The sequence below is a fragment of the Eptatretus burgeri genome, chromosome 3, assembly GCF_056783735.1.
Source record: "Eptatretus burgeri isolate ZD-2024b chromosome 3, Ebu_testis_v1, whole genome shotgun sequence".
Lineage (NCBI taxonomy): Eukaryota > Metazoa > Chordata > Myxini > Myxiniformes > Myxinidae > Eptatretus > Eptatretus burgeri.
This window is the reverse complement of record NC_140963.1, coordinates 294,705-310,432: the sequence shown is the minus strand read 5'-3', so window position 1 is coordinate 310,432 and position 15,728 is coordinate 294,705. Positions and strand designations below refer to the sequence as shown.

Genomic DNA, 15,728 nt, shown 5'->3' with positions numbered 1-15,728 from the left:
CCGGTTGAAATGGTGTAAAGCTCCTGGGTTATGTGGCATCCATGCTGAACTTCTCAAGGCTAGTGGAAATGCTATACTCATGTTGTTGCATGCAGTTCTGTGCTTTGCCTGGAACACAGACATAATCCCAACTGACTGGAAGAGGGGCCATGTTGTCTCTTTCTGAAAAGGTAAGGGTGATCACCAAAACTGCAACAACTACCAAGGGGTGACACAGCTCTCAGTGCCGGGCAAGGTCTTTGCTTGGATAATTCTTGAGAGAGTTCACCACCATCTGCTTGACCACTAGCTCCCAGAGCAGTCAGGCTTTATACCAAAGAGGTCAACGGTTGACGGTATCCGTGCCCTTCGGGTAAACAACGAATGCAAACGAGAGTTTTGGCAGGGGCTTCTTGCAGTCTATGTTGATCTATGCAAAGCATTCGATTCAGTTGTTGTGGGGCAACTTAGCATAACAATTGTGCATTTCGTGAGGAAAGCACCAAATTTGGCACACTAGTAGCCTATCATATTATGAACAGATTTGGATATTGGGCCATCTCAAAATTTTTGATGGCAGTGAAAAATTGCAGCCACAGACATCAGCAGCTGAATTTGAGATGGCCCAATATCCAAATATGTTCATAATATGATAGGCTACGAGTGTGCCAAATTTGGTGCTTTCCTCACAAAATGCACAATTGTTATGCTATATTTAGCTAAGTTGCCCCACTATTGATCGGGATGCCTTCTGGAGGATTCTTGGTCTTCGTGGGGAGCCATCAAAACTGATCAATCTGATGTCTGAACTATACTCTGGTACTGACAGTGCTGTGAGATGTGGTGATACCATCTCCGACTTATTTCCAGGTGTTACTGGAGTTCGTCACGGGTGTGTAGTGGCCCCCACACTTTTCAGCACTTGTATGGACTGGATTCTGGGGAGGATGTCAGACAAATCAGGCTATGGTGCATCCTTTGGAAATTACAAGATCTCGGACCTTGATTTCGCAGATGATGCAGTCATCTTTGCGGAGATTCTGGAAATCATTTTGGGAGTCCTCAAGGTGCTGAATGTGGAGTCAGAACTGCTGGGATTATGGTTTTCCTTGGTCAAAACAAAGATCCAGGCTTTCAATGACATCGTGGATGCTGCTATCTTGTCTGTTCCTGTTTGTGGTGAGGCTGTTGAGGTCACAGAGAGATTCACTTCCCTTGGCAATGATATTCATGTCTCTGCTGGCTGTGAGCCAGAAGTCAATAGACTTCTGAGTCGAGCCTGAGGAGTCATGGATTCACTGGATCATGGGGTGTGGCACTGTCGGTACCTTTGCACGAAGATGAAAGTCCGAGTCTTCAGGTGCTTGGTGCTTCCAGTCTTTCTCTACAGATGTGAGACTTGGACTCTGACCAGGGATGCAAGATGGAGACTTAATTCCTTTGGCATCAAGTCTCTTCGGAGAACCATTGGCTATCACTGCTAGACTTTGTGCCCAATGAGCGGTTGCTGAGAGAGACTCAAATGAGATTTGTTACCTGCATAGTCTGTGAGCATCAGCTGTGGCTGTATGGACATGTGGCGAGTTATCCTGACGCTGATCATGCTCATCAGATTTTCCCTCAGCGAGGGAGCGTCATGAGTGGAGGAGGCCAATGGGCTGACCACGTGCCTTGTGGATGCAGCAGGTTGATCTTAAGGAGATGAGGATGGGCCAGACATCTGCCTGGCGGTTGGCCAGATGGAGGCCCCTGGATTAGCGGAGGAAAGTGGATGCAGCGACGAGCTGCTCCGGCGCACGCTACCGTACCTGATCTGACCTTCCACTGGTGACATGCGTGGATTCTACATTTGTGGTGTTGCCAATTTTTTTACCAGCTGCAAGGCGAACCAGCTGTCTCACTGCAAGACGAACCAGCTGCCTCCCATGTGTCGCATGGAGTATATATATATATATATATATATATATATATATATATATATATATATATATATATATATATATATATATATATATATATATATACATATATACATATATATACATATATATACATACATATATATATACACATACATATATATACATATATATATATACATATATATATATACATATATATATATATATATATATATACATATATATATATACATATATATACATATATACATATATATACATATATATACATATATATACATATATATACATATATATACATATATATATATACATATATATATATATATATATATATATATATATATATATATATACATATACAGAATATACATGAATACATATATCTTCTTTCGGCTGCTCCCGATAGGGGTCGCCACAGCGGATCATCCGTATGATCCCCATAGTGATTTGGCTTAGGAAGAGCTTCCGGCGTAAAAACTGCCGCAATCCTGGTCGCCTCTTACGACACACAGGGATATGTAATGGTACACCTCTACTAACCGGGCATACCGGGATATGGTACACCTATACTAACCGGGACCAGTACACTGGTACTCATTTCGCTGACCTCGGAAGGATGACAGGCTGAGTCAACCCCCTGGTGTGTATTAATTCAAGCGGCCAACGGGGAATGAACTCAGGCCCTTTTGGATCCCAAGCCGCTACCCGAACCACAACGCCAACACCAGACTTATCTATCCCTGCCCTTCAAAATAAAAAACAAAAACAAAATAGTGCACATATATATATATATATATATATATATATATATATATATATATATATATATATATATATATATATATATATGTATATATATATATGTATATATATATATATATACACATATATATATATACATATATATATATACATATATATATACATATATATATACACATATATATATATACATATATATATATACATATATATATACATATATATATACATATATATATATATATTGTTGTGGTTGACGAAATTCGCAAACCACCATTCAGGTCCCTGAGGTGAGATATCTCTGTAAGTATATGTGTAGTTAGGCCCAAACCCGTTGTTTAGATGGAATAAATGTCATTCATTCGGGCTGCGACCCCTCTAGATAGCCGTTTTTCTTTTACTATCTTTATTTTGGACCAGCCGCCATTACTACCACCACAACCACCACCAACCACGTCTCAACAGCCATCACACAACAACCACCAACCGCAATGCCGCTTCACAACCACAGCCACGACCCTTGCCGTCACATCTCGCTATCGCAACCATCGCATCACCGCCATTCCCGCGCCGCTTGTGGGCGCCGATCCTGGACTCGTACAGGGCGCGCACCGAGCAGCGGGTGCAAAAACACCAGCCTTTCCGAAGCAATCGGATCAAAAACGACTCACGCCCACTTCTGTTCCGTCCTATCAGTGAGCATGGGGCGATTTGGCCCCGCCTCCAGGTGCGTCGGAGTATAATCGCTATATGCAGATTCGCGGATCAAAAAGCATTCACGCCCACTTTTCTTCTGTCCAATGGGGAGCCAGCCAGAGGTAAAGGGTCGAAGGTGAAGGAGCGAAGCCACGGGGGCTATAAAGGGCCGCGTTCGCTCGCCAAAAAGGCAGTTGAGTTGGGAAGAGTCGGAGTAGTGGAGTTGGAAAGAGTCAGTCAAGGAGAGTGGAGAAGAGAAGAGTCGGAGAAAGCAGTTGGACGGAGCTGTGGAGAGTGGGAGAGTTGGAGAGGTGGCGGCGGCGAAGGCAGTCGAGGGGGCGCTCGTGTCAGAGTCGGGGAGCTGTGGAGAGGGGAGGCCGATAACGCGACCGAGGTCGCGGTGGAGACGCTCGTCGCGGGACCCGAACCAGCGAGATATCCTCATCCCCCCGAGCATCAACAACCCCCTCCTGTTTCCCCCCCCCCCGCGCTGAGATAGTGTGAGAAGGGGGCCCCGTTCCCACCCCATTCCAGACACTGTCCGCGCTTCCAGATAAGTGTTGCCGTGTGCTCGGTAGTCGGTTAGCTCTGCATTGTCTTTTGCTTTTACATTTGCTTTTTGTGCATTATTGTGTGTTTCTTCTTCTTCTTTTACATTTGCTTTTGGTGTAATTGTATATGTGTGCTTTCCGTTCATCGCGAAATAAATGTGCTTTATGTTGAACTGTTTTCCCGTTTCGCTTCGTCTTTTCCTTTATTTAATCTCCATCTTACTTCACGTAAAGGGTTGGTCGTGGGCTAAAACGCCCGATAATTAATCGAACCGTCCAGGTTGACGATAACACCGCTCGGTTATCCCGATAGTACGGAACGGGTCGCTTAAAGTGGCCCGTGTCCGAAGTCGACCTGCGGCGAGGTGCGGTCGCCCGGTCTACCCTCCGTGTGGGTACTTAGGTAGGTCGAATTTGGCGAGCAACCCTATCCCACGCGGGGGCCGATTGGCACGATCGTGGTGAGGCCGAAAGGCCCACCCGTGGCTAGTTCCCGGCGTTAGTCCGAGAGGGTCACGACGGGATTGTCCGTCCGGTGGGCGACGTGCCGCGATTCGAGTTACGTGGCCGTTCGCACGCCGGCGGGCGCGAATCCGCAACACTGGTGTCAGGTCGTGCGATATAAACTCATCGCCCTCCTCGCGGCACTGGTATCGGAGAATGGGACAACGGGCTCTCCTGTCTCCAGCTAAATTCACGGGAATCGGTCCAGGGGTGAGAGGAGCGACCCCCGATTCCCTCCAAATTACGAGCGAGCTAAATTAACCCTTTACGAGAAATAAGATGGCGTCTCAAGGTGAGCGGGAGCCGGGGGTATTAGAAATGGATGTAGAATGTGTAGAATCCATGGTCCAGGATGAAAACCCCGAGCAGGAAATGTTGGTTGTGCAGGAACACGAACTCCCCCAACTGAACCCAGAGCCCGAAATAGGTGCGGCGGCGGCCGCGGTGTATGACACCTCCCCTCCCCCTCTCCACCAAAACCCCCCGATCCTTGCCGAAACGACTCACCCAAGCGCACCCGACATGGCCCAGCTATGCGCCATGCTGGCGGCAATGACAGCGAGGATGGATGCGAATACACAACAAATGAACGGAATGGAAACAAACATGAAGGAAGAAACGAAAAAGCTGCGGGGTGCGACGCAGAACATGGGCCGAAGCCTGCAGGCGGGCATGAATGCAGTGACCAGGGAGCTAAAAATGGCGACTCCACGTGTGGGAGCGAACGAGCTGGGAGGGAGTGCAACGGCTGTCGGGCCCGCGGTGGAGGCAGGTGAAAAAATAATTCGGGGGACGTGTTGGGCGAGGGTCGTGACGGAAAAAGTGACGGTAACCGAGAGGGACAAACTAATTGGGGTGACGGAGACGTGCACAAGGGAGATAAGGGAAGAGACGGAAATAATAGTTGAGACAAGGGAGGTAAAGGGTGAAGAGGTGACTGAGTTGGCAGAGACACGGGAGATGGGGACGATAGAGGGAAGACTACACGATGAAGACGGGGTAAGTGACGCACACACACACAGAGGTAGTGGAGGATAATGGGGGTGAACTCGCGGACTGGGTAGAGACCCGGTGCGAGCAGTTGGATGGCCTCCTCCAGGAACGAGGGGAGGGAGTATGCCCCCTTGAGGCGAGTCACGACCAGGTGAGTTCGGTCGTGCTTTGCGAGGTCGAGGGGAGGAGTGCTGTGGACAGGTGCACGGAGAGCTTGGGGGGTATAGAGGCCCCGGAGACCCTTGTGGGGACACGAATCCCCAGTGTAGTTGTCCCTGTGTGTGTGGTGCAAGGTGTGAGTGCGTCCCCGTGTGTGGAAGCGACCCCGTGTGTGAGTGCTGTGGTGGCGATTGTGCCGGAGTACGTGCTTCCCAGCACGCCGTGTGTAAAAGGGGCACCGCAAGTGGAAGAGGCCGTGTGTGTGGATGAAACGGCCAGTATGGATGAAACACCGCGGTTGAGTGCCATAGCGTGTGTGAGTGAGGCACGGTGTATGAGTGAGGCACGGTGTGTGGATGAGGAACCGCGGGTGAGTGCCCCCGCGTGTGCGAGTGGTGTGGTTTGTGTGAGGGAAATGGCACGAGTGAGTGGAAGGCCGCGAGTGAGGGGAGCCACGTGTGCAAGGGTAATGGCATGCGTGAGTGAACGGCCGAGTGCAAGGGAGACCGTGTGTGTGAGAGAGCGGTATGTAAGGGAGATGTCGGTAGGCATGTTTGAACATGCAGCCGCGTCTCCCGGGGTGAATGTAATGGAATGGAGTGTGAGCGTCGTAACACGCAGGTGTGCGTGGGTCGAATGGCGACGACGGTGACATGTGAGGAAAGGAAGCCGAGTAGCGGCTGTAGTTGTTTCGGGGATCGTGCCGGGTTCGCCCAGCAGCGCGCGCGAGGTCCGTGCTGTGCAACGCACGAGGCCCCCACGTGCTCGCTTGCGAGAGTGAAGTCCCGGTCCGGAAACGCACGCGGTGGATTTGCCGATCCCGCGGACGGACAAAGTTTAGGCAGGATTACGGATTTGGACCGGACGGGTTCTCCACGCGATCGTGTGTGTTAAGCTCCAACGGGCAAAGCACATGTGTTCGCGTGGGGAACCCCTCGAGACGTGTGGCTTGTGTTTTTTTTTATGCGCACGGTGACGTCATGGCTGCACGTGGGGTTGGAATCCGGCAGGAGGGGTATCCCTGCCGGATGGTACCGTCCAAGGAGGGACGAGGAACACGTGCAGCTGCATGACGTCACGGGCAGGTGCAAAGTGCGCGAGCTGTGAGTTACCGCGCTGGTGCTGCGCAATTAGAAAAAAAAGAAAAAAAAAGAACAGCAAGCCTCACTTTTGGGTGCACAGGATTCCTGGGCAAGGGGTGGAAGACCCCTTACCAGGGCACAGGATGGAAACTAGTTAGGGGGAAGGGTTAGCTTAGTTAGACCGACTTCATGGGGCAGGGGTAAGTCCTCATGGAGTCCGTGGAATGGATTAGTTAGAGGGATTGTAGCCAGATTTAGGCTGGGAAAGTGATTTTTGGGACATATGAGGACATGGACAGACTTGTGAGTGTGTAGTGGGGACGTAGTTTAGCTACGTAGTGTTAAAAGGAACGTGCTATAGTGTAAGGGACGACGTGGGAGCACGAGTTAGTTCGGGGAGGTAGTTAGAAGGATGGCAGAGTTCAGCGGTGTGTGTGTTGAAGAGTTGTGAGGTGAGTACATGATGAGTGAGTGAGGCCAGCGGCTCTGTGTGAGTGGAGCGAATGGGGAATGCATGGTGCGATGAGTGATTGGGGGGAGGAGTGACTCCCGCCCAAGGGACCCCGGGGTCAGTATAAAGTGAGTTAGGGGGTTAGTCAAATTGAAAAATGGAAGTCGTTTTGTTGTTGGTGGGAAAGTAGGCTCGATACCCATTTGGAGGGGTGCAGGAGCCCTGTTGACGGGCTGGGAGCGTGGCTGCGAAAGGTGAGTATCGCTGAGTGGGTACCCCGGGCACCAGGCTAGTCGGCCGTGGTAGGCCAAGGGCCCATGGGGGGCCGGGATAGCGTAGTGGGCACGGGTGCGCCTGCTTGGTGCAGGGGCCCGGGGCGCCATTAGCCGCGTGGGCAGTGTTGTGGGCACGGGTGACCCTCGGAAAGGGGCCCGGGAAGCCAGCCTGCCACGTGTGCATTTCAGGGGAGGTGCCATGGGGGCACTCCCCGGTGTTAGGGAGCTGGTAGGCTCGGAGGCAGTGTGGGGGAGGAAGGACTGATGCTTGGGACAGGGGAGGCTCCTACCCGATCGTCACTCAACTCTCCCCCCGGCTCGCTTCCTTCCAGTGGGTGACTATCTCATATGATCATTGCCATCTCATGCTCGTCCACCATTTTGTGTATGTCTAATCTCCTCAAAAAAATTTTTATTTATATTAAATTTCCAAGCGTTCTTTTCTCCCCGACACCAACTATCGTGATGAACAATTTCATGTCTCCTGTGAAATGTTGTTCAGAGTTTGAATCCCACACTCCCGACTCCAAATGTCATGGGTCTTGCACTCCCGAGGAAGTCAGGGAGGGGTTCATATCCCACTCCTGATCAACAAATGTCGCAGTCCTGGCGGTTAGGTTAATCCTCCCCAACCCAATTGTAGTGGACTGGCAGTTAACACCGACCAGACTGGATCGCTGAGTGGTTTTCCTTTGAGGCGGACACGTGATCCTCAGAGATTATGGTGCCCGCCGGAGGGAATGGGCGGCAGAGGGACAGAGGCACATGGGTTGTACTCGAACCCACTACAGATACATGGACACCAGCAACTTAAATAAATAATGATTTATTCAATAGAAAATGAAGTTATAATGGAACAAATCAAGACGTGAGGTAACCGAAATCTAATTTCAAGGTGCCTCCACACAGACTTAAATACAGACAAGAGGAATAGAATAAAACCAAGGAAAATAATCCCTCCTTCATTTCGCCACTTAGCTTCGAGTCCATGAGTGAGTTTCAGAAGCTTGAAAGTCACCAAACTACTTTGTCACTGTGCGAGAAGACGCGCCCAAAAATGGTGCCGAGCCGCTCTCTGTGCGGGAAAAGTACGTGAGGTAATTCGTGAGGCAGTGTTCAACATCAGAGCTCACCAACCACTGTGCGGCTTCCTCGCCGATCGTGCTTGCCGATGCCGCAGCTCTCTGCAAAATGGTGCCCCTCCCTTCGGTGATATGTACGAGGCTTCGAGGTTGGTCTCTCACAACCCAACCAAAAGTTAATGGCTGACGTCTTGCTCCAAAATGTGAGCTAATTTGCCTCAGCACGACTATGAGAATCATGCAGACATTTTGTAGTGCCAAGTAGAGCAGTGAGATCCTCCGTCCCAGCCACGTTCCTCTCACAACTATCTGCTCCTCGAACCTCACCCTTCTTCTCCCTGCTCTCTGACGTCATGCCCATCAATCATCCACCTCAGGGCGTAACTTGTTGGCACGAAAAACCGGGAAGGCAGGGCTTCTGCCTGCTTGGACGTTTGGCTTGCTTGTTATAAAAACGTAATTCTATCATTGCTGATTTGTAAAACAAAAACATCGGGAAAGGTCACAGGGGGCAATTCCATACTGGGGGAAATTGGTTTTCACCCAAATTTACACAGCCCCACGCCCCATGTGGTGACAAGTAACACTTAAGCTCACAGTCCCCCAACTTACTTTACATTGAGATGTCCCCTACACATCCATGGACCAAGCAACTCTATACAATCCTGACTTTGCTTTGAAATTCCTCCATCTACCCCCACAACCATAACAGTAAACACAACTTAATGCATGAGCACTCCACAAATTGAAATCATTTTGAAAATATGCTCTATTATCCATCACCTTGTCACAAAATAAGAGAGCGTCAACTCCTCTTCCAGGATAGTGAGAGCGCTGGCATCAAAAACAATACTTGCATTCCACTTGAGAGGAAAGAAGGTGAACAAAGAATATTGTTTAGCACATAACCAAGCAGATAAATTTACGTATTACAAACTGTTATCTATAAAGTAGGGCTGTAGAAATTAGAAAATGTAATTGTGAAATGAAATTTTGGCGTAGCCATCAATGCTAACATACTTCATTGTTTTTGTGCTGAAGGAACTGTATCCATTGGTGAAATGTGAAAAACATTTGTTTACTTTCAAGTTATTCTGTTTTAATATTAGTTTTATAATGACTGAACAACATAACAATAACATTTTATCAATAATTTATTGAGCAGTTATACAAAAGTGTAGAAATACAAAATGAAGAAATATCTGTCAAATTTAGTTTCAATACCTTCGAGAACAATAATAAGTGTGTGTGTGTGTGTGTGTGTGTGTGTGTGTGTGTGTGTGTGTGTGTGTGTGTGTGTGTGTGTGTGTGTGTGTGTGTGTGTGAGTGTGAGAGAGATATATATATATATATATATATATAAATATATATATATATATATATATATATATATATATATATATATATATATATATATATATATATAAATATTGTTACGGTTCTAGCAACCGTATGTATACAAACATACAGTTGTCCCGAAGTCAGTTATTCCATTAAGTATATGTGTAGATACATCCCTACCTTCGCCATGTTCCCATCTTCTTCTCTTCGCCATGTTCCCCGTCCCATCCCCATCCCTCTCCCTTCCACAGTTCACCTAATGTGTCTGTTCCCCACTGTTTTGTCCCTCCCACTCCCGTCCCTCTTGTCTCATGCCCCCTTGCTGTGAGTTGTGTGTTAGCTCTGATACGAGCCTCGATAAGGTATATAAAAAAATAAAATAGCTTTAGTAAGTACTTTCCAGTACATTGTGTGTGTGTGTGTGTGTGTGTGTGTGTGTGTGTGTGTGTGTGTGTGTGTGTGTGTGTGTGTGTGTGTGTGTGTGTGTGTGTGTGTGTGTGTGTGTGTGTGTGTGTCCTCATAACCTCAAAACCATGAAACCGAGCAGCCTGAAACTTTGCATGCATAGAAAAGGAACTCCAAGAAAGTGCATGAGTGAAAATTGAGTGTTTTGGTTACTTAAAACACCACATTTGAAGATAATTAATGGCCTTATTTAAATATATCCTTTATCATGCACATTCTTGGAATTCTCGCTGTCCCTCGCTGGAGTCTTAATTCACCATTTTTTAGGGGGCTGCTCAACAATGCCTTGCTTTGGAACAAGCTGCAATGATTTCTTACTGATAAAGTTTTTTCTCCCCACTTTCCTCAATCGTATCATTGAATGCCTGATTATCATACCAAAGAATCACTGGATAAATTTGCAATGCCTATAAACACCTGGAGAAGCTCGCGTCCGTGGCTTCACTTCATTTCTGCACATGTGATAACCTCAAAAATCTCTTAAACTAAGCTGAATTTCAAAATTTAAGCTCCATGATTGAACATATTATCAGATCCAAATGCTAAAATGGTGTTCATTTGTCTAATTCAGAGAGAGTTTGATATTTTGGGTGTCTCCAGGAAGTGTGTCCAGCTTGCCAAGCCAGCCACTCCTTATCAACTACTTAGTTGAAGTGCTTCCTTGAGTGTTCAAGCCACTTGGTGAGCACTCTACAATATTAGCACCATCATGGAATATTGTATATCGATCGACTTGAACAATTATTTTTTTTGTTGGTGTTGTGAACTTTTTATTCCTCATGGATAGGCAGTCATGTGTGTAAAGTTTTGCCTCAATCTGTTCAGCTACTTCAGAGAAGACGATTTTTGAATGTTTTATTTTTTAAAAAGCAATATGGCTGCTGAATCACATGATCGATGACATCATCAAATTTTTTCTGTGGACCATTTTATCTACAGATGGCCCTCAAAAATTTTCATACCGATCAGATGCAGCGTTCCACATATGCAATTATGACGTCATAATGAAGGCACCTTTGACATCAAAAAAAAATCATTTATTTCTCATGAGTACTTGCGGTGTGCCAAGTTTCATTATCTTGCCAAAACGAAGTTTTGCAAGATATGTTAGTCAGCTTGTATGTTTTTTTTTTTTTTGTCTGTAATCACGTATAAAAAAATTCTGCAGAGCACAGTTATCATCGGAAAATTTTGTAACTTCGCATATCAGAGGCCTATAGAGGTCCCTTTCAGTGCACAAAATTTTGAAGGTCAAGGTCAAAGGTCAAGGTCACTTTGTCGCAAATCAGGAGGAGTCGACGAAACCCTTATTTTTTGAGTAATTTTTATCGGATCGTCTTCAAACTTCATGGGAATATAGTTCATGGTCTGGCACTCAGCTGATTAATTTTTGGTGGCGATTGGCCTTGACCTTCATATGTTTTTTTTTTTTTGTGTTTTTTTTTTTTTTGGTCTGTAATAACGTATAAATCACTCTGCAGAGCACAGTTGTCATTGGAAATTTTTGTAACTTCGCATATCAGAGGCCTATAGAGGTCCCTTTCAGCGCATAAAATTTTGAAGGTCAAGGTCAAAGGTCAAGGTCACTGTCGCAAATCAAGGGAGTCGACGAAACCCTTATTTTTTGAGTAATTTTGATCGGATCGTCTTCAAACTTCATGGGAATATAGTTCATGGTCTGCTGCTCAGCTGATTAATTTTTGGTGGCGATTGGCCTTGACCTTCATGGTTAGCGCCTGAGGTCAAACATATTTGACCCCAAGGTCAAATTTTCAAGTTTTAGGAATCATATCGTGTAGTCCCTCAAATTGAACACCTCGATGAGTGCTTTCTAGATATGTCAAGCTGTATGATATGAGACATTATGACGTCATGAGGAAAAAGCATATTTTTCATGGTTACTCTGTAGAACGATTCTCATCGGAATCTCTCGTAGGCAGATATTCCTCAAGGAGTCACTCCTGGTGGATAGCAGCTCTGTTCACCTCAGTGTGACCTCAAAGAAGTCACACGTGGTCACCTTTTGGCAAGATACGGGTCACCCTGCGGGTGACATTGGTTTATTTTTTCCTTAGTGCGGTTTCAGAGATTCAGAGATATAGAGGTCCAATATTTTTCCGTTTTTCCCAACAAGGTTGCCACACCACATGACCTATGACGTCATAATTATCATTAAAACATTCTACATGAGTAGTCGCACATATGGTGAAAATTTCACCTCAATCCACTAAGAGCGTGTGGAGAAAACCATGAAAGTTCTGTACGGACAAACAAATAAACAGATAAACAAACAAATATAAAAACCAATGTCACCCGTATCTTGCCAAAAGGTGACCACGTGTGACTTCTTTAAGGTCACACTGAGGTGAACAGAGCTGCTATCCACCAGGAGCGACTCCTTGAGGAATTTCTGCCTACGAGAGATTCCGATGAGAATCGTTCTACAGAGTAACCATGAAAAATATGTGTTTGCCTCATAACTTCACCAAATGACGTCATAATGTCTCAAGCTTGACATATCTAGAAAGCACTCATCGAGGTGTTCAATTTGAGGGACTACACGATATGGTTCCTAAAACTTGAAAATTTGACCTTGGGGTAAAATATGTTTGACCTCAGGTGCTAACCATGAAGGTCAAGGCCAATCGCCATGAAAAATTAATCAGCTGAGCGCCAGACCATGAACTATATTCCCATGAAGTTTAAAGACGATCCGATCAAAATTACTCAAAAAAATAAGGGTTTCGTCGACTCCCCCTGATTTGCGACAAAGTGACCTTGACCTTTGACCTTGACCTTCAAAATTTTGTGCACTGAAAGGGACCTCTATAGGCCTCTGATATGCGAAGTTGCAAAAATTTCCAATGATAACTGTGCTCTGCAGAATTTTTTATATGTGATTACAGACAAACAAACAAACAAAAAAAAACAAAAAAACATACAAGCTGACTAACATATCTTGCAAAAACTTCGTTTGACAAGATAATGAAAAATCGTGCTAAGCACGACACTTGGCGAATTAGTTGACCTTTCCATGTGGTGGTCCAAGCTGTAATGTCATGGAATGTGTGGTGTTTATTTGTTCGTACATCAATAAAATGATGCGACGTCACAAATAACAATTATCAGGTGCGCGTTGTCATGGTAACAGCAGCAGATTGAAAATTTTCACAACTCATTTAAAGCCACCATGTGACATTCAACAACTTATCATCGGTGCTTGTTGCCTTCATTCTGATCGTAGAAAATATTTGAAAATACCTTGGAACATTGCTTTTCAACCAGCTTTACGATCCCGTTATCAGGTTTGAAATATGTTGTAAAACAAAAATATGTATTTTATATGTGTGTTTTTCATGTTTTGGGTGACCCTGACCTTGACCTTGGGTCAATTCCGATCAAACTTTGTACACATGTTAATATTACATGCATAAATAGACAGTACAAGTTTCAATATAATAAGTGCAAAAATGTTTGAGAAATAACCATTTGTAATTCACAAAATTCCCCATTGGTTTATAATGGGTGATAATATAAAGTGATGCAGAATCCAGATCCTGATCTTGAACATCACCAAGTCACATATCTTTTTGCACTGTGGATTTCTATCAGCTGTTAAAATTTCATCCAAATCGGATAAGAATTGTAACCTGTAGAACGAATAGAATTTTTTTTAAATCACGCCAATAGCTAAAAACTTTGACGTCATACGCTTGCGAAAACTGCATAATTTGTACTAACATGCATTTTAAAACATTTAGATATTCCATTGAAGTTTGTTTTGGCGTCAACAGGAAGTCGCTACGACTTCCGGTTACTGAGTTATGTTCAAAAGCTTGTTTTCACCTTTTTTGACGTAACGTCGTGACGTTAAGTGCGATTATGACGTGATTTGATCCCAGACTATTTCAGCAAGATTGGCTATCACGTGTTAAAATTTGAGAATGATTGCTTCAGTAGTTTCGGCTGCACACGAGCGTAACTATTTTTTTTTAATGACGCCAATAGGCAAAACTTTGACGTCATACGCTTGCGAAAACTATGCGTAATTTGTAATAAGATGCATTTAGTAATCATTTAGAAGATATTTGAAGATATTTGAATGAAGTTTAATTTGGCGTCAACCGGAAGTCGCTGCGACTTCCGGCCACTGAGTTATGTCAAAAATGTGTTTTCACGTTGTGTGACGTCACGTCGTGACGTTTAGTCCGATTCAGACGGGGTTTGGACGCGGATCGTCTCAGGTGGATTGCCTATCAGGTGTAAAAATTTAAGAACGACTGGTCCAGCCGTTTGGGCTGTAGACGACCGGACAAACAAACAAACAAACCAACAAATGGAACAGACCAACATACTTGACAAAATCGAAGATTTTGCCAAGTAATAAACAAGCAAACGGACCCAAATGCAATACCCTTTCCTTCGATGAGGGTAAATATAAGGCAAACTAAAAAAATAATAATAATTTCAGCATGCAAAGCTCATGTGTAAGTAGTCTAGAACGCTGCAAAACTTAAGCACAGAATACCAAAAAGTATTTCACCTTGGTATGAGATTCCATGATGTGTGGAAGAACTTTACATATCAGATGAAGTGGTTTCAGATCACACCCATAATTTTCACCATCCTGATTTTGAAAACAAATACGACATGTGAGCAATAAGAGAATTAAATATTGGATGACAATAAATTTTTCTGGCTCAGTTCAACAATGTAAACTGGACGAAGAGCAAGTTATGTTCTTAAAAAAAATACAAAAACAGATCATCACTAAATTGGAAAACAAATATAAGGTGAATATCATCTTAATAACATGCAAGGAATTTTTACCTGTCACTTTGCTGATATTTCAATCAAAAGATGGCACTTTCGATTTCACAAATATTCTGCTCTGGTCACCCTATCACTTGCCAGAGATCAAATTTCATCAGCGTGGAAGTCAGCAGAAAATAACCTCTGTCAGTCAACTTTGCGATTTATACATTTCTAAAAATAAGTGGACACCTCTTCGAATCAGTGGATTTAGCTATTTTAGACACACCCATTGCTGACAGGTGTATAAAATCAAGAACACAGCCATTGGCAGTAGAATGGGCATAACTGAAGAGCTCAGTGATGTTCAATGTGGCACCATCATAGGATGCCACTGCTTCAACAAGTCAATTCGTCAAATTCTGCCCTGATAGAGCTGCCCCGGTCAAGTGTAATTGCTGTTATTGTGAAATGGAACCATCTGGGAGAAACAACAGCTCAGCCATGAAGTGGTAGGCCACACAAGCTCACAGAATGGGACCGCCGAGTGCTGAAGCCTGGAGAGCAGAAAATCGTCTGTCATTGGTTGCAACACTCACTTACCGAGTTCCAAACTGCCTCTGGAAGCAACGTCAGCACAAACACAGTTCGTTGAGAACTTCATGAAATGGGTTTCCGTGCTGAGCAGCCGCACACAAGCCTAAGATCACC

The 15,728-nt window shown here is 45.0% G+C and overlaps 1 protein-coding gene and 1 long non-coding RNA gene across 7 annotated transcripts in view; one reads left to right on the top strand and one right to left on the bottom strand.

The window, feature by feature from the left end:
* The window catches only part of LOC147029275 (integrin alpha-9-like), a 262,737-nt gene that overhangs the window by 99,385 nt on the left and 147,624 nt on the right, over window positions 1-15,728 (top strand). The window lies entirely within an intron of this gene.
* LOC147029277 (uncharacterized) overlaps window positions 1-15,728 on the bottom strand; it is a 61,414-nt gene that overhangs the window by 24,555 nt on the left and 21,131 nt on the right. Inside the window, exons 3-4 of the long non-coding RNA XR_015055843.1 lie at window positions 14,809-14,892; window positions 9,243-9,322 (exon numbers count right to left, since the gene is read on the bottom strand). This is a non-coding gene — a long non-coding RNA (uncharacterized LOC147029277). The remainder of the gene's footprint in view (window positions 1-9,242; window positions 9,323-14,808; window positions 14,893-15,728) is intronic.